Raw genomic sequence first — 27,885 nt, forward strand, 5'->3', positions numbered from 1 at the left:
AAATGGACAAACAATTTTAACACGTAAAAAGAAAAAGCGACAAATAGGTAGACTTGTCTAAATTACAAGCAGCTCAAATTTATCCCAAAAAAGATTTATTGCAAACTGGATTGGAGATCAATATAGGTGGATTTTTTAAAGGATATTACAACAATTTTCTATATTGATATTGAAGAGATGGACTAAATTTTTTTTTTTTTTTTTAAAAAAAAAATTGAAGCTGTGATGGGAAAGTTTATGTTGATAATTAGCTTAATTTCCATCACTGAGCTGTAAAATCTTAAAAAATAAGAACAATGATGAAGAGGGGCGAAAGAAATCAAACAAAAACACATGAATTAAGGGTAAAATAAATCAAAGATTACTCAATCAAAAGAAATATGATTGATTGATTTTGTTTGAAAAAAATAGTAAAATAATAAATTTCTGATCCAATTCAATGGATCTTGAAGATGAAAGTGGAGTGTATGATTGAAGAAAGTAGGATTTTGAACAGTAATGCACAAAAAGAGGAAACTTGGGAGATTATATTGGAATCATTTTAACATTTTCTTATCATCACCACTTACCAAAAAGTTAAATAATCATTTTGTATTATTGAACTGACATAGTTATATCACTAACTTTTCATTTGTGAGAATTAAGGTGATGTTGGATAACAAATTATGATCAATTTTGTTATTATTATTGTTTTAATTTGAGTTTATAAACACTATTTTTATCTATAAATTTATTTATTTTGTATCTGTGTTTCCCAAATTTAAAACTTAATTTTAAAAAGATATATTTAAATTTTGGAATTTGACAACAAATTAAAATATTATTTTACATAAATTTCAAAAAATAGAAAACAAAAAACTGTTACCAAGTAAACTTAAGGCCTAAAATTAAATAACCTGGTATCGGATGATATCGAAAGAAATTAAAAAAATCACTTCTTTTTCAATTTTTTGAATAATCACATTTTTAACTTAATTATGGAAAAAAGAAATATAAATATTACCGCAATAGAACATTATTATAGGTTTGGCTAGAAATGTGATTTTGGCTAAATATATTTGTTTAAGATTTCTGGTATTCGTTATTTGAACTTTTTGGAGTTGTCTCTACTTCGGTCTCTAGTGGTATCTGTGTCAGAGGTTGTTCTTCAAGTTGCCAAATCTGCATAATAATTATTTTCTTATTTAACTTAATTCTACATAATATTTTATATGGGATGTTTTCCTTTTTTAGTGATCTGACAATTTTATATGGGATATTTTTATCATTCTGTTGTGCTATTCAATCTCAAGATGCCCTCATGTTAGGGTTGCCGCACATATTATTTTGTGAGATTATTTAGTGTATTTGGTAGAAAATCTACTACATCTATTGAATTCAAGAATAAGGTTTTGTGTTTTGTTTATGGCAGCATGTTCTTTATTTGCTCTTACAGTGAGCATTTTGTAGCAACGAAGGTTATTCGGTCTTAGGGGGACTTAAGACATTATTGATCGAGAAGAATTTCTCACGCCTTAGGAGGAGCCTAAGGTATTATTCATCAAGAAATGAGTTCTCAAGATTTAGGGGAGCCTAAGTTCTCACGTGAATGGAGTTCACGAGTAGAAGAAAAGATATCATCAAATGAGAGAGAGTCTCACACACTTAAGGAGAGCCTAAGTTTCAACACTAATATACACATACTTAGGAGAGCCTAAGTTCAAATGATAAAACGTCTCACATCTAGGGAAGCCTTTGTGGTTAGCTAAGTTGGATTGTACGTGTGTCACTATAATCTTCATTATCTACAGATAAGTACAACATTGTAATTACTTGACTTTTATATATTAGTGAATTATCTTTCTAGGACACACTGTCCCTCAAACGTATGTGGTTCATCACTGAACTGGATTACCAATCCTGTGTTTATTATTGATTTACTCTCTTTCTTGTCATCTCTGTCTTTACTAAGATGTTGTATGGGACAACTACTTAGTGGTTGGGAAATCTCACATTCTAAAATTATAGGTTTGAATCTCTATACATCATATATTTGAATTAAAAAAATCATACGATTTTTATATTATTTTTATTTAACGTTCCACTTTTTAAAAACAAACAAACAAATGTTTTAGTATATTTATCTGTAAAGAAAAGTCTCTAAAAAACCAAAAATCAACAAATAAAATTCCTTTCAAAAGATGATCACCTCCACTATATATGTTGTCTCACCAAGAGATGATCTATTAATGTAAAAACGTTTGAAAATTAATGTATTTTGTAAAGGTACACATACACATATACATGTGTGTCTTAAGCTTTTTAAAAAGGTCTTTTCAAAAAATCGTTAATTTTATTTTATTTCATCCAAAAAATATTTTTCTTTTTATTTCCAAATCCTGATATGATCAGTACTTAGTCGGTCATTTTTTATTCGAATCATAGATAAAATTATTTATATGATTTTTGAAAACATAATTTTTTTTTTAAAATCGAAACAAACAAGAACCATAATTCGACACGAGCATAATTCTATGATACTCTCATCCATTCTTTAAGGGTTTAAATTCTCACCTCGATACTAAATAACTTCATTATTCCAACATAGCTTTATAATTCAAAGTCAATAAAAGACAAGAAATTAGACATAGAGTAATTTCTGCTCCAAGTCAAGAATGAGCAATCAAATGCATACAAGAGAGAAGAAAAAAGAAAAATAAAAAAGTAGATCAGATTCTTCATATGTTTGGCTCTAGCTACTCCTAATACTAACTTTGGGGTTCTAACTCTAATTTCCAAAAGGCTTCTGAACTGTTTGTGCATATCAAATCAACTGAACACCACATATAAAAAATAATAATTAAAAAAAAAAAGCCATAATCATTTGAAAAATATTTTGACAGATTCATGAACTTAATGTCACATAATGCAAGAAGAAGCCCCATTTTCTCCCATGTAGGGTAGTGAATTCAAATTGTAAGAGGATATATACTTAAGAATAAGTTTATATATATATATCAATTGATTTGTGAGAATCAAGTTGCATAATATATTATCAATATTGGTTTTTATTTATTACTTTTTAAATTAAGTTTAAAAATACTATTTACTTATAAGTTTATTCATTTTGTATCAATGTTTCTTAAATTTGAAATTTAAAAGGAAAAAATGTATTTAAAATTTAGAATTTGATTAAAAATTCAAATATTATTTTACATGAATTTATTACCAAGCAAAGTCTAAAAATAAAAAACCCATATGGAATGTCATAAGAAGAAATTAAAAAATCGCTTCTTTTTAAATTTGTTGAAACAATCACATTTTAAACTTAAAAACAAAAAACATAACCAGTATATTTATTTGTAAAGAAACATTTGTGCCTCTAAAAAAACCAAAAATCAATAAATAAAATTCCTTTCAAAAGATAATCATATTTCTTTTCTCACTGAGAGATGACTTACTATTGTAAAATGTTTGAAAATTAATGTATTCTTATTTTAAAAAATTTATATATGTGTATATATGTATTAATTCCACGATCAGATTTGGTCAGTATCCAGCCAGATTTTTTTTTTTCAATGAATCGTAGGTAAAAATATTTATTTGATTTTTGAAAAGAAATTGAAACGAAAAAAAAAAGAAAGAAAAAAAATCATTTATATATCTATCCAAAGGGATTATGAGGATAAACATTTAATTTCTCCTTTTGCCCCTTTTAATTAAAGGTTAGAGGATTATATGATGTAATTTTACCTTTAAAATATATATATGAAAAAAATCATTTCAAAGTCACATTTTATCTTTAATTAATATCTAGTTCACGAATTAAAAAAAAAATCATATTCTATCTTTAATTAATATTTACTCCACCTTAGATAACGATTTTTCTTAATTAAAAAATCAAAATAGATCTCTAACTAATACCTACTTCGAAAAAAATAAATCAATCTATCTATCTAATATATTTTTATAAAATTAAATTACGATTTTTCTGTCTGGTTTTTTTTTTTTTATTGTGTTATAAATTTGTTAACTTACTTTCCCTAATTTTTATGAATTTTTTTGTAGTGCATTTTTTGAAAATTTTATTTGAGCATTATCGTCACATTTTTGTGTTTTTTTCTTGTTTTTAAAGTTTCTAAGTTTTCGTCAGCACTCTTGGACATCGCCTACAAATTTTATATAGGTATGTCATATTTTTTCAATTTTTTTCCTTTTTTCTTTTTCCCTTTTTCTTTCTTTTCTTTCTTTCTTTTTTAGGACGAGTAAGATTAGGTATCACACCTCCCTTCTTTTTTTTTTTTTATTTGTTGAAAGTATGTTACACTTTTCAGCATTTTTTTTCTTTTTCATTTAATATGAACGGTATTTTTTTAATCTTGGCAAGGAATTGAGATTTAGATTTAATAGTTTTTTAAAAATAAAAAAATAGCCCTTTTCTAAAGGAAGTGTTTTTATTTCTAATAAAAGTGACTACTTCTTATTTTAATTTTTTTTATTATAAATGCAAATGTTATTAATTTATTTATTATTTTACTATCAAATATTTAAACTAAGAGATAAAAATTAATTTGAAAACTAAAAGAAAAGTTGAGAAAAACATGTTAATTCAAAAAAAAATAATTAGTAATATGAATTTTTAAAAAATATATATAAAGAAAAATTATTAATTATAAGATTCTTATTTCAACTTATATATTTATATTTCATTTTCGGAATGAAATACGTGTACTGTATGTAGTTCAAATTAATATATATACGTTGGTGTTCGCGAGCTTTTTAAACAAATTAAAAAAAATCTTTTAAATGTCGAATGACTCCAATTATGCAGAATTGAGCATAAAGCCATACTCTTATCCTTAAAGTTTAAAGGTTGAAATTTTATTCAAACCCAACATTGTAATTCACAGTTCATACAAGACAGAAAATTAGACATGGAAGAGGTAATTTCTGCTTCAAGTCAAGAATGAGCAATCAAATGCAAAAAAAAAGAGTAAAAAGAACAAATAAAATAAAGAAATAGATGAGATTCTTCATACATTTCGCTCTAGCTATTCCTAAATAACTTGTGGTTCTAAATCCAATTTCCAAAAGGTTTCATAATTGTTGGTGCATATATATATCAAATCAACTTAACACCACGTATTAAAAAACAATAATAATAATAATAATAAAAAAAAAAAAAAGGCGTAATCATTTGAAAAAATATTTGACAGATGCATGAACTTTTAATGTCACAATACAAGAAGAAACCCCATTTTCTTCAATATAGGGCAGTGGGTTTAAATTAACAGACAGTGTAAATACTTAAGAATAATTAAGTTCACACACACATATATATATCAGAAGAATTAGAAATAAAACCTGGAGTTTGGAGTGCTTTTTTACTTTAATAAAGCCATAACCAAAGCTTTCCCTCACCATCTTCAATGGGGACTGTTGCCCTAAATTAAAAGGTTTAGATTTTGGGTTGTAGGTGTAGAAGACAGATAATGGGAGGAGGCAATGGAAAAGAGCTGGGGTCAGTTTTATATAATGAAAACTAAAGGGGTGTTTTCAAAATTTGAAAGAAGAAAAAGGACGTGGAAATTAATTAGAAAAGAAGAGAGAGAATATCTATAGGTGCGTCAGTGTAAAATATAAGATCGATGGGTTTGCGTGATTTTGTTTCTCATTAGGTTAACTATTTCGCCATTTTGTTTCTTATTTGATGGTAGCTCTAATTACAACCTCAAACTTTCAATTATAAAAATTAAATCCCAAACTTCTAAAAATGTCAAAATTGGACTCTTGTGTTTACAATAATATAGACATTGGACCTATAAATGGTAAAATTTGAACCTTCAAACTTATACAATCATTACAATTTAGACAAATACTTAAGTGCATTCCGGGCAGGTACCTATCTTTATGTATCCTACTAAATTGTTCAATTATAATTTGTCATGTGGAAAATTTTACTTTTTTTTAGAATATTTTAATTTTTTTTATGTGAGTGGTGAGAAAAGATGCGCAAAAATATATGCATCCTCAAGTATTATTGTTACAACTTATACAATTATTTAAGTTTGAAGGTTCAATTTTAATCTTTATATAAGTTTGAGGAGCTCAATTTTTAAAATTGAAGTACAAAGATATAATTGCAACTACCACCATACTTTAAGAGTGTTACAATTTGTTCAAAAAATTAAATATCCATAACTTAAATAGAATTTTATTTTTCTAATCTCTCTCTCTCTCTTTTCAAATACTTCAAATATTTAAATCACAAAGTTACAACCAATATAGACACTGCAAATTTTCTTGAATTTTTAATTTTATAATTTTGTATAAACATGTAAGTGAATTTTAAATGACACATCTAAATGTGTATATATCTCTAGTCTATTTGTTCGAATATGTTGATGAGATAATAAATTAACAACTACATTATATGTGATATTGATAACTCCACTAGTATGTTTGGTTATTTTATACCATATTAACCACAAATTTAATTCATAAGTTTTTAAATTTTTAAAAATTTAATAATAAATAAGCGATTAAATGAAAATTGAGTTGTATTTCGTGTTTCCAGACATGTGTTTGATAGCATATTTGACCATAGTTCGAAATATGTTTGAATCTAGTTATTCATTAAAATAATTAAAAATAAACTATTGTGAATTAATTTATGAAAATATTTTATGTTAAAGAAAAATTGTATGATTATTATTAAGTTTTATATAACGACCTATGTCATTACACAATGCATGTTTTAATATTGAAAAAAAAAATTGAACCAATAACATGAAATACTATAATTACTAACACTTTTATCTTTTTTTTTTTTTTTTTAATCAATCAAATTAAAAATCTAGATACAATTGAAAAATATTTTTAAAAAATTGTTTTCAATATTTTCACGATTTTAATCACATAATCCAAAAACAGTTTTAAACAACCAAAATCTAGATAATTTATCTACCACACATATGTTAAACTCAATAAATCTAAAAAATTAAAACAAAATTCATATTTATCTACTAAACATGGCCTAATTATAATTTAAAGTTAAGTGATCTAGCTATTATACAGAGAATCGAAAGTTTATAAGTTTATTAAATATTTATAAGATTGGATACCAAATAAATACAAACTCCAGAGTTCATTGACTAAACATGGAATATAATACTATATAAAATTTATTCAAAATAAGGAAGAAAATTCTGAAAAATGATATTGATATTATTTTTTTTGGTTTAAATCATATTTTGATCTCTTAATTTTGAATTTTACCATATTTTGATCTCTAAACATTTAAAAACATCCATTCTAGTCATTGAATTTTTAAAGAAGTGCTTACTTTTGACCCTAGTATTAAGATTCGTTTAATTCTTAAACATAATGGTGAGACGAGTTGTATTTTTTGATGAGTAGACTGTCAAATAAATTAGTCATCCTAAAAAATATAAGGTTTTAATGTTGAATTAGGCGGTAAAGTGATTTTTATAAGAGATCTCAAAAGTCATTTTAGGTCTAATATTTTGGTCGTTCACTATTTTAGCACGTTGGTCATTGATCTTTTACTCGACATTCATCTTGCTCAACTCATGCTAGATGCAATTTCATCCTTAAACAAATTCCTATCTTCAAATGTTAACAGATATAATCTTAATAAAAGAGATAAAAATAAATATTTTTAAAAATCTTCGAGACTAAAACAAACGTTTTTTAAAATTTAAGTAGGGGTGTTCAAAAAACCCGATGACCCGAAAAAACCAATAATAAACCCACCCCACCCCACCCAATGCGGTTTGGGTTGAGTTATCAACTCATTTGGGTTGGGTTCTTAAATGAAAATTTTATGGGTTGGGTTGGTTCACGAGTCCACCTAATATAATCCAAACCAACCCGAATTTATTATTAACTTTAAAATATGTTTTTTATTACTCAAAACACAATTATTTATACATATATTGATTTTAATTTTATTTAATTTCAATATTTTTTGAATAATTTATTCTTCAACAACTCTCAAAATTAGTTTTTTTTTTGCATTTTAGAAAGAAAATTTTCACTACATAAATTGAAATTGAGGTGTTAATCTTAATTTAATATATGAAAATAATTAAATTAGATTTTTACATATTTACGTTTTACTTCTTTTTAGAACAAAATTTTAAATAAATAACCCGATTAATCCGAACCAATCCAACATAAATATTTCATGGTTTGGTTTGGTTTGGTTCATTTGTTAATAAGGGTTATTTTGATTGAAAAAATTTACAACCAGAACGGTTGTGTTGGGTCTGAAAAGTCTTTCAATACAACCTAACTTAACTCATGAACATCTCTAAATTTAAATTTAAGTAGCAAAATAAAACAAAGTTTAAAGTTCGGAGATCGAAATAAGATTTATTTATTATTATTTATTATTTTTGGCAACGGTTGAATTTGTGGAAAAAGTGTATGAGCATTGGTGAGTGGGGCCAGGGAGAGCCCACAAAGTCCAAGTAGCTACAGAGGGTCTGGGCCGGCATCGGCAACCCTACGTTCCCCTTCCCCATCATTATGATTAGGCCACTGTTCCCTTTTCCCCTAAAAGTCTTCCATTAAAACCATTCTCACTCAACTCATCACCTTTTTAAATAACACCAAATTGCCAAAACACCCCTCGACTATTTCATATTTATAATTAGTCTCTCAAACTTTCATCTTCAAATTTATAAAAATGTTAAAATTAGACCTTCAAATGTACGTGTAAACGTAAAAATTATAACAATTATATAAGTTTAAGAGTGATTCGATTTTTATCATTAATTCGACATTTGGGGGTCTAATTTCTACAATCATTATATGTTTAAGGGGCTAGCTTTGACATTTGTACAAGTTTGGGAGCTTAACTTTTACCATTGAAAGTTTGCGTTCGTGATTAAAACTATCACAATATTTCACGAGTGATTTTTTTAATTCATCAATCTAAAAAATTGTCTTTGTAATCCTTAAGTTTTGAAAGATACAAGTATTTAATACATGAGTTTTTGAAATGTATGATTTTAGTCCACGAGTCGTTATTAATATATCTTTAAAGTATTTTTTTTTGTTTTAAATATTTTTAATGTCGTTTTCTCTTTTGTGCTTCACGTGATTTTGAAAGAGGTGAAAATGAAATTATTTAGACACTAATTAGGTTTAGAATATGATCAAATTTTGTAACTTTAATATTTTTCTGCTAACTCTTTTATGTAAATCATACATTTATCATTCAAATATCTTGCTTTCTCCAAAAAATAAAAATAAAAAATAAAAAATAAAAAATAAAAAAGCTATGATTGAAGGATTAAATATGGTGTTTTGAGCATTTAATAAGCCTAAAACTTCAACTATGTAATGAATTGAAAATATGGTCCTCCAATTCATGATGCTTTATTCTTTTATTAACTCTCTGAATCAAAGATCAATGAAGAAGATAGTAGAAGAGAGAAAATAGAAGTGGAAATGAGGGTGGAGAGTACAGGAGATACATGAGAGAAAATGGGAATATTTGTTAAAATTATTTTCATAATTTAGAATGTTATATAATTATTTTAAATAAAAAAACACTTAAAAGCAATATTTTTAATATATTATTAAAAATTTGAAGACTAAAAAGTACATTTTTTAAAACTCATATACCAAATTAATAGTATACATCTTAACAGGGAAAATTAAAAGGATATTGTACTTTTAGAAACTATTTAAGAAAATATTATTGTTTTCAAATTATTTGTAAAAGTATTGTTTTTTTTTAAAAAAAATAAGTCGAGGATTGAAAATTCGACCTAGATAGGTCGAATTTTGAACCCTCGACATTCCTTTCATTTGTACGTCGAACTTTGAACCCTCGACCTTTGTCTTTCCTAACATTATTATTGAGTCTGTTTAATTATCATTCCGGAAACCTTCTTCTATCAAAAAAATCGTATTTCTAAATTTTTATAAGGTCTTCCTGGAATTCTTTCCAAAGGTTGTTGAATAATTTTTACGGATTATGTCATCTCAGCAAGTCTGACTAAATAACGAGCTAATGAATCTCCTTCTTTTTGCCATTGAACTTCCCAATCAAATTCGAGAGCGAGATTATGAGAGAGAGCGAAATTTTGAGAGAGCGAGAGTTTGAGAGCGAGAGCGAAATAGCGAGATTTTAATAGAGAGCGAGAATACCGTACAAATTTTCCCTTTTTTTTCTTTTTTAATTATTACACATTCCACCTTCTTCTTTCTTTCTTTCTTTCTTTCTTTTTTTTAATTTTCCATTTTATAAAAACAATTTCTAAAAATATTTTATTATTTTATTTAAACTCTAAAAAGAATAAATTTTAAAAAATAATAACTCAAAAAAAATTAAAAAAATGTAAATTAAATATCTCATTTATATAAAAATAATTACAAAAATCAATGTGTCCCATAAGGCGGACGTTGTCGATTTCGAGCTGGTTGTCGTCGTTGACTTTGAACTTGAAGTTGCTCGAGTTCTTCTTGATGTTGCTCTGGTACCTCTGCAGGTGCTTCATAATATAAATATTCATTATGCTCTCCACGACCCCGACCATGTCCATACACGTATGAAGACGAAGGACCAGCCTCTGAGTCATAATGTCCTGAACCAAATGCTGGCATCATCATCATCGGACTAACATAATCAGTTTGACTTTGCGTCTGTATCATAGGGGACAACTCTTCCATATTATGTGCAACCTCATCAAACTCATCCTCTTTCCGAACAGGTCCTCTACGTCTAGGAGCTGGTGGAGGAACAATAGGTATATCGTACATATAATAAATTTCCTCTATATAGCTTTGGTTGTTACTACATATAGCAAGAACCTGGTTCGGATAATTCACAACCTCACGGAGTCTATTGTTGTTCGATCTCTGTGAATTATAAAACAATTAGACAATATTTAAAATAAATTTAAATTAAAAATAATTATATAATATTCATTCATTTACCAGATGACCCATAGCTACTCCCGAACGAGTGACGTAGCACCTTGTGATATTATTATACCAATGAATTCTGAAGTGACATCTGTGTCAAACTGTTCAAGAGAAACCCCCACTGCAATAAACCTTGCACGATAGTGCCATCGCACTACCAAATGTGCAATTTTTTCAGACCAATCTCCAGTCCTTAGGTCAATATCATGCAGTACGAGTTCAATATTACAAGGCGATTGGATATCCTGCTGAAAACCGAATTGTCTCATCACCCTGTCCGGAAGATGCCACTCACCATGTGAAAACATATGAGAGGACTCATCGTCCGCCATATGTTTTGACCATTCGTACAAAAATTAGGCAAAGTATGCATAATAATTTCGTACGACTCCCAAATAACCTGAAACAAAAAATATTATATTAGAGAATATTAAAGACAAATACAATAAAAATGTGAACAAAATAATCAATTAGGTTTAGTGTAATGTACCTGTTCAGGTTGAAGCAGATCAAACATGTATCTATATTGGTTGACTACATGTGTGGTTGTCCTAGTCACACAAAATTTGTCTCTCCACCAAATTTTTAAATTGATAATTTAGAATTTAAATTAACTATATCAGTGATATAAAAATTAAATTGAATTAAAAAAATATACCAAGAACCGTAGGCTCGTTCAACTAACTGAGCGTCATTAACATGATGTAGCTGTGGAGCCATTGTTGGAAATTGCTCTCAAGCCCATAGTTGCAAAAGTATGAGAGGCCCAGCTATCTCTCGAACCTCAGGTCTTGTTACTTTGCATAGTTGTCTATACAACCATGCCAAGCATGCTCCACCCCACGAATACCGCACCGCATCATGAAGGTTAGCTAACAGTGGTAGGAACATCAAGTGAACGAAATGACTTGATTTATCTGAAAACAGACTTCCACCCATCATTTGTAGTATATATGCTCGCGCATATCTTATGACGGTTTCCTCGTCTGCATCATCTATGAGCTCACGAAATTGTGTTCCTAACCATATTAAACTTAACCTCGATCCTTTAATATTTTCGGCAGGTGGGGTCGCACCGAGGTACAGTTGACAAGCTTCTAACCAGTCATCGTACATCACTCTGATGACGGGCTCACCATTAACAGGTAACCCCAACAACACTTCTATGTCTTGTAGAGTGATAGTCACTCTCCAACAAACATATGGAATGTATGCGTCTCAGGCCTCCATCTCTCGACCAAGACTGTGATCAAATGCGAGTCCAACTGAATAAATCATAATCTGGCAACCCTATAGAATCCAGATGTGCATAATAGCGGTAGTATTTGAGGGTGGAGCGGGATAGTGCGCTGGAGAACTGCCTCTCGACGCTTGCAAGATATTTCTCCAGTAGTACGATCTCGCCATACAACATATGATCGATGAATGGACTGGTCATACAAAACATCGGGATCAACAGGTCCTGGGTTTAAAGCCATTATCTGAATATATATATATATATATATATATATATATTAAAATTGACTATAATTGAATAGTAGAGAAAAGTGTGAGGGTAAAGAATAATGTAAAACTTTATTGATTACAATAAAAAAAAAATTGAATATACAATAGATTATTATAAAAAAATTGAATATACAATAAATTATAATAAAAAAAATTGAATATACAATAAATTATAATAAAAAAATTGAATATATATTAAAATGAATATATAATAACAAAATTATTTATTCTTCAACTCCTAACTATCTGGAGCCCGTCTTAGTAACGAATGACACTTCCTTCGATTATGTCCTAACTGGTTACAAAATCCACATCGTTGTCGAGTGGTTGGTTCTATCCAATCCATCTCGTTGTGATAACGTGAATTTTTCGGTCTACCAGGTTTTCTCAACAACGATGGATCAGGACGTAAGACGGGCATATTAGTGTATGTGATCCAGTAATCTTCATGCGGTACAGGTTGAAATTGAGGAGAGTAACATTCAGCATACATTGACAATTTCTAGTAGTCCTCAATAAAATCTTTATAGTTCATGTTAAAATGTGAACAAACGACCATAAAATGTGAGCATGGAATGCCGAATGCTTACCACTTGTTACATGAACAGTACCGCTCGGACCTGTTTAGCCTCAATATTTGAACGTTTCCTCCTTGGCATTGAGACTATGACGTTCGGTCTTCACATGAAACACACCTCATTTGGCTATCCAGTACATTCATATCCAAATCATTGAATGTATCTGAAAGCATCTCATGTTCATGACCATCGAAATCTAACTCTTCAAATTCGTCATCCGTTTCTGTCTGAAGTCTCTGTACAGGTTGTTAGCCGCCATATCTTCATTATCACATGGCGATGCAATTGACTCCGGATCAGGATCGATATATTGAGTTGGATCTTCAAATTGGTTAAATGATGTATAAGATTCCACCCCTATCATATTTACATTTACATACAAATGTACTACATTTGGCACTGACATTGTCATTAAGAACATCAAGTTCATAGCTCGTGCATTCAAAATAGGGAATGACATATATCTTATTGATCCTGATGGTTCTAGATTGGGATGTCTATATATTATTTCTATCTGATTTGCTCTCATATCTACACTAAGTAACATCGTAACCATTTGAATGAATTGTTTAAATACAATTCCACTGTTCACATTACATTTATGGTAAAACTCCCACTTGGTGGTTGGTCAAACTCAACTCCATCAATACCATCAATCATATTACCATTTGTAAACAACAAAAATCCCAAGTATTTGTCTGCCATTTTCTTAAAAAAAAAAAAAAAAAAAAGAAAAAGAAAAAAAAGGCAAACATCAATTTTTTATATTATACCTTTTATAAGAAGTATATTAAAAAATATTAAATTTTTTAGTTTATAAACATAAACTTTTTAGTTTTATGAACATCAACTTTTTAAACATAACAATAAATTAAACTTTTTATAACTATTTTTAAACATAACAATAAATTAAACTTTTTATAACTATTTTTAAAAATAACAACAAATTAAACTTTTCAAATTAAAATGAGGTAAACTTTTTAAAATTATTTTTTCAAATTTAATACAAAATAAAAAATTAAATTAAATTAAACTTTTGCAAACTATTTTAAACTATATTTTCAAAGTTAATACTAGAAAATATCAACTTATCACAATAAACATAACAACAATAATTTTCATATGAATAAACTAAAATTTTCAAACTATATTAAACTTTTGAAACTATACTAAACTTGTTAACTATCACAATAATTTTGTATTAAACTATAAATATCAACTTCTTAAACATAACAATAAACTAAACATTTTAACACTATAAACATCAAAGTTAATACTAAATAAATCAAATATCATAAGAATAAACTAAACTTTTCAAATATCATAAGTTCAACTCACAGATTCGACGGTAGTTCTCTTTTTTCCTTCAAAGTGACAACCTTCACCCTTTTTTCCTGTTATTTGTTATCTGACAACAATTACAAAAAATTAAAAAAAAAAAAAAAAACTAGAATGTATAAAAAAATAATAATATAAGAACAAAAATAAAATTTATAATTATTCTTAAAAAATAAAAATTTAGTAGAGTAATGAACCAATATAGTTGTGTGAGAATAATTTGTATTAAATGAAATACAAGAAGAGAAATGGAAATGGAAATGGAAGGAGAGGAAGATGATTTCGAAGGCTTATTTTCGAAGGCAGTGAGCTATGAAGGGGCAGTGAGCAAATCATAGGGAGAGGAGTAAGCAAAATCAAGGGCAGTGAGTCTTAAAAAATTATCGAGGGAGTGATTGAGGAAAAATGAAGAGGATGGTAGTTTAAAAGGATGTAGTTCGAGTGTTGAACACTCGACCCACGAGTTTAGGGTGGTTGAAAAGGCATTAAGGTTATGGCAGAAGGGCATGATGCGTCAATGAATGCATGGAATCGGAGCAGAGGAATTAGATAACTTAATGCATGCAGGGGAATCAGAGCAGGGGCAGCATGGTGATATATATGCACTTTTTCAGACTTATGGAAAGTAAATAAAGTGAAGACGATTTCCATGTGGCAGACCACGTCAGTTGACTGGTTGACCGTTTAATCCATGTGGCAGACTCAATCTCGCTCTCGCTCACAATTTCGCTCTCTCAATCTCGCTCTCTCCTACAATCTCGCTTTCAATCTCACTCTCTCCTACAATCTCGCTTTCAATCTCGCTCTCTCTTACAATCTCGCTTTCAATCTTGCTCTCTTCTACAATCTCGCTTTCAATCTCACTTTCTCCTACAATCTCGCTTTCCATCTCGCTCTCTCCTACAATCTCGCTTTCAATCTCGCTCTCTCCTACAATCTCGCTTTCAATCTCGCTCTCTCCTACAATCTCGCTTTCTCTTACAATCTACTTCACCCACTTATCTTCCTTGTCGAAGGTTGAAGTTTCAACATATGTATGCCAGAACTTCAACCTTCGACAACCTAATATACAAAATTAGCGAGATTCCCTTCTAGAGCGAGATCCTCATCACAAAATTAGCGAGATTTCCTTTTCCTTGTCGAGGGTTGAAGTTTCAATTTATGTATGTCGAAACTTTAACCCTCGACAACCCTAATTTACGTATCGTTTCTAAATTTTTCTTTGTTTGTCGAGTTCTCAACGTTCGACCTCTACATTAGTCGAATCCTCAACCCTCGACTTCTAGCCTCGAAATCCCAAAACAACAATATTTCTTTAATAAGTTTCAAAACAACAATATTTCTCTAATAAGTTTTGAAAACAACAATATTAATATTAAAGGTCCCATCTTAACATTGCCTTCTTTTTTTCTTTAAGTTTCACAACAATTATACATAACCGTTGCATTATTGCATTATAGATTTTTTTTTAAAGTTCAACAATAACAATGATAGATTAGTGAAAATTATTGACTCTTGAGATGGTAATTAATGTACTAACTATTAAAGTATGCTCTAATATGTATAGCAGTCTATTCTAATCCCTTAAACTTGTTGTTAGGTCGTTTTATCCTTGTGACGAAATTTTAAAAAAAAAAAATTATTTCATGACCAATATTATTATAGTTGGATTTTTTATTCATTTTTTTCTTAATGGTACAACGAGAATTTAAATTTTTGTTGACTTGTAGATTTTTTTTGGTGGATATTTCTTTATGATTGTGAATCAACTTCGACACGAAAACCTTGGAAGAGGTTAAAGGTAAATCAACTAATTTGATTAAATAAGTAATGTGGACATATAATCAAATTTAAGCTGATTTTAAAATGGTGAAAACCTTTTCTCATTTTTCTTAGGTGGTTCCTATAGTTTTAAGAAGGTCAAAATTTAATCTCTATATGGTTTATAACTAAAGTTAAGTCTATATTATTTGATAAAATCTTCGTAAACAATTTGATTTATGAAATTTTTTCAAAACCAAATTCTAACTTTCTTCAAATTATATGAACCAAATTTACAATTTAACATTTCATTTTTTCAATTCAATTGTTTTTTTTTTTTAGTGATATCTTAATGTATGAAATACACTCATAAATGCCAATTAACATTGATTTGAAATTTTAAATACATCAAATATAGGACATAAGGATTTGAACCTCCGATTTTAAAGTGATAGTTATATATCGATAATCAAATGTACCCTACAACCTACAAGTTAAGTTTTTTTTTTTTTTTTTTTTTTTTTTTTTTTTATCTCAAGTTTTCAGAAAATTTAAGATAATTATATCGAATTATTGAATTTTAATTTCCTTTAATTTTAGAAATTCAGAATCAAATTAAGATAATTATAAAGCCTCATTGGTTAATTTGAATTTAATTGATTAAGGAATTGAATTATTTATTTTGAAATTTGGAAAGGATATCAATTGGAATTGGATTTTAATAAGGAAAAGGCAAAACGGTTTTTAAATATAGATATATTTGTGTGGGCGCCTAGGGTTTGAGAAGAAGGGAAAAAAAGAATTTTTTATTTAATACGCTCATCGTTAAGCGTGAAAGAAAAGAGAAAAAGAAATAAAAATCTCTCTTCTTCTTCTTGACGCGAGCACCCCCTCTTCTGATTCGGTGTTTTAAAGCCCAACCGCGAGTGAAGTCACCGTTCAGTAAAAATGTTCAATTCCCCCATGGGGACGGGGCTCTGTAGGGCCCCACCCTGAACGGGGCGGGGAATGGGGGAAGGAGTGGGAGAAAAAATTTACGTGAGTTAAACGGGGACAGGGATTCCCCGTCTCCGCCCCGTCCCCCCCCCCCCCGCTGCGATTAGCTTCTACCTATTTTTTCATATAGTTATCTAATGTTATGCTACCTTTAAATTTCAAATTTGATTATTTATTGGGAAAACTAATGAATTGTATAAATTGAATATTTAAATTTAGATTATATATGTGAATAATTTGATTTATATTTATTTCTTTCTACTAAAAAAATAATTAGCTTTTTTAAGCCAGAAGTTGAGTAATTTATCTTTAAATTCAAATTGTCATGTAAAACTTGAAGGAAATCTGAACAGAAGTGGATCATTCCAAATCCCATTCAGAATGAACACAAACAATTACAGTCTTAAACGAAAATGAACAGATTATACATAAACAGAAATTACAGCATGCTACAAGCAGATACAAGGGGTAGAGTACGTGTACCTTTGAAGAACTTTTCTTCAAATATCCCTCGATCGTTCAACAAATCGTTCAGTCAGCACGACATGAATACAACGAACGAAATAGTCAACAACACGAACAACTGGATGCACCTTGAACCCAATCGAGTCCAACTCGATCCACGAATGAATTTAGAACACCACCACAATGGTTACCTTGGTATTCTCGGTCTGAGAATCCATGAGTTGTGGGCTCTGTATGATCTTGGATTGAGAAAGGCGAGAGGTGTACGATCGAGTAGATGATTGAGTAAATAGGAGATAAAGACTGTCTATCATATAGACGATGTACTCGATCGTTTAGAAGATGAAGCCTACCATATAGACTTTGTTACTCGATCGTGTAGCAACGATCAAGCGAGTAACAATCGTATAGTCAACTCATAGCTTAATTGTGTATGCTCTCAACGCTATCGCTTAGTAAAAACACTTTTTACTTGATAGCCTTTTCCATGAGATTTTCCTAAATGAATCATCATCTTATTTTGGAAAACAATTTTCCTTTTTATCTCACAGTTACCATAAAACTTCCAATAACTTCCCACTCAAAAAGGTTATTAGAGAAAAAGAATAATTAATTATCATATAATTAATATGTTATAAATAAATATAACAACCAACTTATCATATTATATCTATAACCTATAGTTTTAATATTTCATCATATGAAACATATAAACCATAGTACTTTTTCTATTTTATGGCATTTAATATAAATCATATTTATATTAATTCCTCCAATTAATGTACCTAATACATCATATCAATTATATCACATATAATTGATTTTTTTTTTTTAATTTGAACACTTCAAATCAACCCAAAATATGATTCTCAACTTCAAATCCATTGAGCTTTAACAGTACATGAGTAACTAACTAAACTCTTTAGTCACGAGTTCCACCATCCGTTAACTGTTGGTTACTCCACTAAAGATCGACAGTTGTACTATTCGTATTACAGATATATTTCTGTGTCCATATGACCAATCAACAGTGTGATGACCCTTCACAAACCGCTCGTAAATACAATTGGGTCAATTTACCGTTTTGCCCCTATAGTTACATCTAACTCCTTAAGCACCACCACTGATTCCTCTAATGAACAATAAGTCATAGTCCTACTATGACTAAGCCCTCTCTTCCAAAGAGAGGGTTTAGCCACTATGTTCAAGACCTGGAATCAGCTCTTAAGGGAGTAATTTATCTATTTACCCCTACTTCAGGGAATGAGTGAATTCCATCTAGTGTAGCTAAGTTCCCAGCTCCCCAATCAGATAAATCCCGGAAAGGTAGGCTTGTTCAATTTGCAATTTGGCCACTCTCACCCATACTAATTAAAGAATCACCCTCATGAGTAGGAGTTCCCAACCCACTCAGGATTAAAATCATGTCACCTATTAGTGGAATATAAGTCTCAATTATCAACGGTGTTATATAAAGATACTAATCATCTCGTGGTCTAGTCTTATACAAACTCTTTGTATAGGATACACCCGCTCACATGTCTCCACATGAAAGGTTAGGATCAGACTATTTGTAGCACTTTACAACATTTATAACATCTATAAAGCGGGACATATCTGTAGTATCACCAGGATAAAGTATCCCTCCTTTATCCTTATACTACAGATCATTTAGGTTATTACTCAAAGCATGATTCACTTGTATGTCTCACATAGATGCTTAAGTTACATAAAATAACCACGGATCTTAGTTTATTGGATTGAGTAAATGCTTTTAAAAATAAAATAAGTGTAACACTTATTTTATTAATAACAATGTGTGTATAATATTTTTACAAACTACGAGACCACCTGGAGAATTATGACACCAATCTCAACAAAACTAACCATAATAAACAATTTAGTGATAAAGTTTATTATTTAATTAAAATTTTCTCACATTAGTGAATTTAAGTTAATTGGTTTTTTACAAAAAAAAAAAAAAAAGTAACGGAGAAAAATTCCCCACGAGGAACTCGATCCCTACGAATCCCCCGCGGGAAATTTCACGGGGATGGGGAATGAAATAGGGAGTGGGGATGGGGAATGGAGTCCCCGACCCCACCCCGGACAGTGAACATCTCTACCGTTCAGCCCCAGCATCCAACCGCTCAATTCATGGGTTTCCTCCTTACTATCGATTGTTGCTCGTCCCGTCGTCCAGTGTCATGTGTCGCCTAGCGCCGTCGACCGACCATCGATTTGGTGGGTTGATTTCGTCCGCTCGTTGCCTGGCTGGATGTGTAGTTCATTGGTCAAGAATCGTTCATAGCGATCTCCTTTCAGCCATTGACAAACGTGTTCTAACTTCACTGGTCTGACTCTATTCTTTTGGGTCTTCACTGAAAGTTGGGTTTAGGTATGGTTGACTATTTTGGGTGGGTTTCTTTGGTTTTCTTGAAGATCTTAGTTGTCTACTGTAACTTTTGGCTTGGTGGGTTTTTTTTAAGAAAAAAAATTAAGAGACTGAAGTTGAAGTTTGAGGCATTCAAGCAGGTTGTCCAACACTTGTAAGGATGTTTTTGGTAATATTTGGGTAAGTTATTTGGGATGGTTGGAATGAGTTTTTGTTTGTTTTGAAATTGGCCCTAGAGTTGAAATTGAATGTTGTGATTTGCATTAGGGACCTTGATCCAAGATTCCTAAGTCAAGAAGGGGATTATTTTGGTTGTTATTTGAGCTTAAGCATTTAGGTAAATGACACTATTACCAGTGTCTTAGGCATGCTCGTCCAGGGTAATATTAGCCCATGACCGCATGTCCAAACCATCCTATCTTTGAATCTTCTAATTAGTTTAATAAGTTGTTTTGATTTCAAGTTGTTTTTCATGCGAGTGACCGCTTGCCACTTTTGATATGCTACCTAGACATTTTAAAGATTGCTCATAATACACTATAGAGGAGACCCACTAGTCAACTTCCCGATCGATGTATTGTTGTACTCTTTGCAATCAAAGCTTTCTTGCAAATGTCAGTCTTCAATGCATTCTTTAATAATGGTTTCATTGCTTTTACTCTCTCACATTTTATAAAACCATTTTCTCTTAAAATATGAGTGGAGGCTACATCATATACCAACGTTGTCTGCAACTTTTGATTTTTACACGGCTGATTTGCTCATCGGATTAGAGCAACTGCCACACAATTGCATGTCCCTACACGAAAGTATGCGATTGTGACAAGTGGTATCAAAGTTTAGTTAGCTCCTTGGCTAGTAAAGATCTCAATCATGTCCACAATGAAGCAATTGTCGAAGTCGCAATCTGACCGACTTACTGAGATTGAATATTAATTTATGTATCTGAGGGAATTGCCCGACGAAGTGAAATATGTCCAAATCCGCCTTGATGGGTTAGAGGAAAAGGTCGTAGGAATTGAGGCCCTGGACGCCCGAGTAGATGATCTGCCAATAAAAGAATTGACGTTGAGAGTTGATTCTTTGGAACACAAGACTACACAGCCTGGAAGTTTTAATTGTAGGGATAGCTCCACGAGCTCTGTCGCACACATGAAGAAGCGTGTCGAAGAGCTTGATAGTTTGGAGAAGAACATGCTAAAGTTGTTCAATGACCTGACTAACGACTTTAGAGCAACAATAGATACCATTAAAGCTGAGATGGTTGAAATGAAGACGTAGGTGAATTTGACAATGCGTGTTGTAGGGAACTAGGCCCCGAACTCGACAGGCATTGTGTCGAGCAAGTTCAAGATCACGGAACCCAAAGCTTTGAATGGGAACCATGATGCTAAAGAACTTGAGAATTTCATCTTTGAGATGGAGCAATATTTCAAAGTGAATGGGACCTTCGCCGAAGAAACAAAGGTGACGTTGGCCTCGATGCATCTTATTGATGATGCAAAGTTGCAGTGGAGGTCTAAAGTAAATGATATTCAGAATGGTCTGTGCACCGTTGAAAAATGGGAAGATCTCAAGAGAGAACTAAGAGCCCAATTCTTCCCCGAGAATGTTGAGTTCATTGCAAGAAGGAAGTTTTGAGAACTTAAGCACACAGGGACAATAAGAGATTATGTGAAACAATTATCAGCTATCATGTTAGACATCAGGGACATGTTCGAGAAGGATAAAGTGTTATGTCTTGTTGAGGTACTGAAGCCACGGGCGAGAACTAAATTATACGAGCAAAAAGTTCAGGATCTTGCTTCCCCCCTGGCCGCAGTGAAGAAATTACTTGACTACAGCAGTGAACAACCTCCCTAGAAGAAAAATGCACAAGCACTGAATTAAGGAATAAAGCTCTCAAGCCAAATCCCCCGAAGAATGTTGAGAATGGCAAGAAACCAAAAACTGGGTGCAGGCCCCTCCCGGGGTCAAACGAACCCGATTCAACAAAGGCCCATCTTTCGCTTTCTATGTAAAGGCTTTCATCGGGTAGCCGAGTGCCCACGTCGGGCTGCCTTAACAGTTTTACAAGCCTCAGTACAGCATAGTAGTGAAACGGAGACAGAAGCTGAAATAGAAAAGGAAGAAAATGATGGGGAAACTCCTCGAGTGGGAGCATTGAAATTATTTGCAACAATTTGAAAGAAAGCCTTATGTCATAAGAATGCTTCAGAAAGGGGATTTATGTTCATTGATACGATCATCAACTTCAAACCTACAAGAGGTACCATGGTAGGCTCAGGGCAACCCATAATTTCATCTCGAAACTGGAAGCCCGACGTCTGGAGTTGAAAGTTGAAAGGGATACGGGCAAGATGAAAGTTGTTAACGATGAAGTCATCCCCATTAAGGGGACCTCGAAAAGGGTATCTCTGAAAATGGGTGAATGGAATGGAAATGTTGACTTTGTTAACGTGCGCATAGATGAATTTGACATTGTGCTTATAATGGAGTTCCTTTTGGAGCATAAAGTCATCCTCATGCCCTTGGCCAAGTGCCTCATCATTACAAGCAGTAACCCCACGGTAGTCCTAGTAAACATCAAATAACCTAGTGGAGTAAGGATGATCTCCGCCCTCCAGCTAAAGAAAGGGCTCAGTAGAGAATAACCCACCTTTATGGCTATCCCGGTCGTTGATGAGCCTACAGAGAAAGAGCCTATTCCTATGGAAATCCAAGAAGATTTGAAGGATTATGTCGATGTTATGCAGAGAAGATTACCAAAGACTTTACCTCCCCAATGAAAGATCGATCATGAGATTGAACTGGTGTTAAGAGCCAAACCACCAGTGAAAAATGCTTACTAGATGGCTCCTCTGGAACTCGCCGAACTCAAGAAAAAACTAGGTGAGATATTCAACGGTGGCTTCATTTGCCCAGCGAAAGCGCCCTATAGGGCCTCCGTCCTGTTTTAGAAGAATAAGGATGGAACGTTACAACTGTGTAGAGCTTTGAACAAAGTCACGATTTGCAACAAGTACACTCTGCCATTTATAGCTCATTTGTTTGATAAGTTGAATAGAGCTCAATACTTTACGAAGCTCGACCTTCGATTGGGTTATTATCAAGTACGCATAACAGAAGGTGACAAACCGAAGACCACTTGCGTGACAAGATACGGTGCATTCGAATTTCTTGTGATGCCTTTTGTTTGACAAATGCTCCTACGACATTTTGTACCATGATGAACTGAGTTTTTCACGAGTATCTTGACCAGTTTATGGTGGTTTATCTGGATGACACAATCATTTATAATCCTACACTGGAAGAACACCAAGTTCACCTCCGATTAGTCTTTGACAAGCTGCGACAGAATCAGCTGTATGTTAAGAAAGAGAAATGTGCTTTCGCGCAACATCAAATAAACTTCTTGGGACACGTAATTGAATATGGAAATATTGGAATGGATAGTGAAGAGTTGCATGCTAAATAGGAGCGGCGAGTTTCCACCTTTGTGATCGTGTTATGTTTCTGGAGGAACCATATGAAACATCCTTGAGCAGAAATGGATTGTCCCAATTTTCCAATTTTTCATGGAACAATAATTTTACAGAGAATAACAAGAATTATGCATTTAAAACTAAAATACAGCATGCTCTTAACAAAACAGAAAAATAAAATTAGGTTTCATAACCCATAATTTTGAAGAACGATTCTTCAATTGAATCCCTCGAACCGAAGAATACCACCTCAAATTTTCCTCTATATTCTCGGGGATGATAACCCAAGAGTTTGTGGGCTCTGACAATTTTGGAAAAGGGAATTGAGAGAGTATAGAAGAGGAGAATGGGAAGAAAAAACTAGAACTTACATAACCTTTCTGTAAGCTTTTCTTTTGGAAGAAGAAGAATAATCACTCAATTGCCCACTCCTGCATGAAGAGAAAAAGGGGGAGGGAGTTACAATTCCCTCCCTAAAACTATTTTTAAAATAAAATTAATTTTAATAAAAACTTTAATATATGTGTGTGTATATATATATATATATATAATAACTACTTTATCATATAATATATATTGAACTATATGTTATATCAAATATAATATATAACTTATAGTTTAATATTGTTTCCAATGTAATATAGCCTATAATTTAATTCTCTCAACAACGATATTTAATATAAATCTCATTTATATTAAATTCATAATATGAATCCAATTTACATAATTAATATTTGAATCATATTCAAATATTTAATATCCTTAAAAAAAAACTTTATATTATAATGTATCAAATACATTATAGTAATTATTGTTGGGGTTGATGCCCTAAATTCTTGTGTCCTGTAGTTTGTAAACAGTACATACGAACACCTGTGATTGTTAATATATGATGTTTACTTCACATCTTGTTGTTTTGCTCATTTACTTGTTTTAGTTGCTTTACTGCAATCCAATAAACATCAAATCCCTGGTTATCTGTATGTGACTCAAGCATGTATGTGGTGATATACAAGTGGATCATGTCTTGAGTGATAACCAAAATGGTCTGTAGTATATAGATATAGGAGGGAAACCTTATCCTGGTAATGCTACAGACGCGGCCCACTTTGTGGAATAGTCACAAGTGTTGTGGCTTGCCACAGATGATCTGATCCTGATCATTCGTGTTGGGGACATGCGAGTGGGAGCGTCCTATACAAAGATTTTGTGTAAGACCTGACCACGAGGTGTTAATGTCTCGTTATATAACACCGTTCATGACAGAGACTTCACTTCACTAGGATGACCATAGGTGACATGATCTCTGAGTGAGTTGGGAACTCCTGCCATTGAGGGCGGTTCTTTGATTTACATGGGTATGAGTGGCCAAGTCGCCGATTCAAACCTACCATTTTGGGGATACGTCTGATTTGGGAGCTGGGAACTCAGCTACACAAGAAGGAATTCACTCCTTTCCCGACGCAGGGTAAGTAAATAGATGGCTCCCTTAAGGGCTGATTCTGGGGCTTGAAGGATATGGCGCCACACACCTTTTTTTGGCCCGAAAGTTGTTCACACATAGTTGGACTATATTGTATTGTTCATTAGAGGAATCAGTGGTACTTAAGAAGTGATATGTAACTACAAGGGCACAACGGGAAATTGACCCATCTGTACTTACGAGCATCTGTGAAGGGTCATCGTATTCATGATTGGTTATATCCAATGGACACAGAAATATATCTGTGGTAAGAATAGTTCAACTGGTTGTCTTTAATGGAATCACTGACAGCTAACGGATGGTGAATCTCGTGGCTAAAGAGTTTAGTCAGCTATTCATGTACCGTTGGAGCTTCGAGCCACAGGTCCATTAGGTCACTTGGGTAGCTTGGATAAAGTTGAGAACCAGTGTTTGGGTTAATTTGAAAATGTTCAAATTGACAAGAGAAAGTACAATTATATATGATATAATTGGAATGGCTAATTATATATGATATAATTGGCTAAATGTATGAGATACATTATTTTGGAGGAAATTAGATATAAATATGATTTATATCAAATATAGAAAAAAATACTATAGTAGATATATGATATCAAACTATAGGATATAAATATAATATGATTATATTTATTAAATAAATAAATTGATTAATTATTTTTAATTAACCAATTCTAACGTTTTAGGAAATGGGATCGTGGGCACCGAAGGTTATGTAACCGGGGGGATACAAGTTGAAAATAGTTTTCAATTTGTGAAAAAAATTCAATCGTGAAAAAGAATCCCCGCGCCCAAAAAAAATTGTGAAAGACAGATCGTTGAGAGCCTATACGATAGCTTTCAGTCGTCTAAACGATCGTCTAACTCACGCATCCCTTAAATAATCGTACATCAGTTTCTTAAACGATCATCCAGTTTTTCCTAAACGATCGTGTAGTTTTACTATACGATAAGCGTCTCCGTTATATGATAGCGAAGTTCTTTTCGTGCACGCTTGTCGTCTACACGATTTCTGACGCCGAGGATACTTGGGTTTCCCTATTGGTGGTGTTGTCCCCGTCTTCTTGATCGTGTACGTTCAAATCGTGTAGTATCAGACGAGAGATTCGTCGGGGTGCTGGTAGATCGATGGAATTCTTCCGCTGCCGTGGGTTCATACATTCGAAGATCGTTTTTCTCTGGTAATGAACATCTTCTCTATGCTTTATTGAATTCTGAGCATGATGTTGTTAAATTGTATTGTGCATAATTGTTATTTAGAATGTATATCGTTTTTATTTCCATCACTATGAAAATCGGAGCGATCTAAACCCACTCATAGAATTCTCGATTTTGAGTTCCTTCAATTATATCATATATAATTAGATTAAATTAATTATATCACATATAATTAATTCCCTTAAAATTAATTTGAACAATTCAAATTTATCCAAAATTTGAATCTCATTAATTCCCATTGAGCTACGGAGGGGACCTCATGGACCTGTAGCTTGAAGCTCTAAGGTATGTGAATAATTAATTAAACTTATTTAATTAAATTATTCATCATCCGTTAACTGTAGGGCACTTCACTAAAGATAGACAGTTGGACTCTCCGCACTACAGATATATTTTTATGTCCATTGGATATAACCAATCAACAGTACGATGACCCTTCATAAATTGGTCGTAATTACAAGTTGGCCAAAATTACCATTTTGCCCCGGTGGTTACATCTAACTCCTTAAGTACCACTGATCCCTCTAATGAATAATAAATCATAGTCCAACTATGACCAAACCAATCTCAAATGAAGAGAGGATGTGGCGCCACATTTTTTAATCCCCGGAATCAGTTCTTAAAAAAGCAATTTATCTACTTACACCGACATTGAAGAAAGAGTAAATTCCTTCATTGTAGCTGTGTTCCCAGCTCCCCTATCAGACGAATCCCCAAAATGGTAGGCTTGTTGAGTAGGCAATCTGGCCACTCTCACCCATACAAATCAAAGGACCGTCTTCATAGGCAAGAGTTTGCAACTCAATGAGGATTCAGGTTATGTTACCTATAGTCATCTTGGTGAAATGTAAGTCTCTATTATGAACGGTGTTATATAGTGAGACTAAATATTTCGTGGCCGGTCTTATACAAACTCCTTTGTATAGAATATCCTCGCTCACATGTCTCCACATAAATGATCAGGATCAAATCATTTGTAGCACTTTACAACAATTGTAACATCTACAAAGTAGGCCACACTTGAAGTGTCACCAGAATAAGGTATCAAACCTTATCCATCTACTACAAACCATTTAGGTTATCACATAAACATGATCTACTCATATGTTTCTACATACGTGTTTAAGCTACAAGATAACCTTGGATCTTAGTTTATTGGTTTGTGGTTAATGCAACTCAAATTAAAATAAAAAGTCATATATTTTATTAAATAAATGAGTTGTTTGTACAATACAATTACAAACTATAGGACCCTATGAGATTTAGGGCATCAAACACAAACAATCTCCCACTTGACCTAAAGCTAGTGGGGTGTACAATGTAAAAGTCAAACTAAAATACAAAGTACATAAAACAATAAAGTAGGGCATAACATGCCCAGTACAAATCTCCCATTTGCCCTGGTCTAAACGTGGCCTGTCCCATAGACCCATATTTTGCAGGTGACCTTCAAACACCTTAGCCATAAAGGTCTTTGTAAATGAATCAACAATATTGTGCTTTGAAGCTATCTGCGTGACGATTACGTCTGCTCAATGCATAATCTCTCGAATGAGATGATACTTTCGCTTTATGTGCTTACTGGTCTTGTGACTCCTAGGCTCTCGGGAATTAGCCACAACACCACTATTATCACGATAAAGTGTGATGGGTTTTGATATGTCTGGATTGACTTCCAGATCAGTCAAAAATTTTCTGAGCCAAACAGCTTCCTTAGCA

This window comes from Benincasa hispida, chromosome 2 (genome assembly GCF_027475165.1).
Source record: "Benincasa hispida cultivar pf3 chromosome 2, pf3_genome.v1.1, whole genome shotgun sequence".
Classification (NCBI taxonomy): domain Eukaryota; kingdom Viridiplantae; phylum Streptophyta; class Magnoliopsida; order Cucurbitales; family Cucurbitaceae; genus Benincasa; species Benincasa hispida.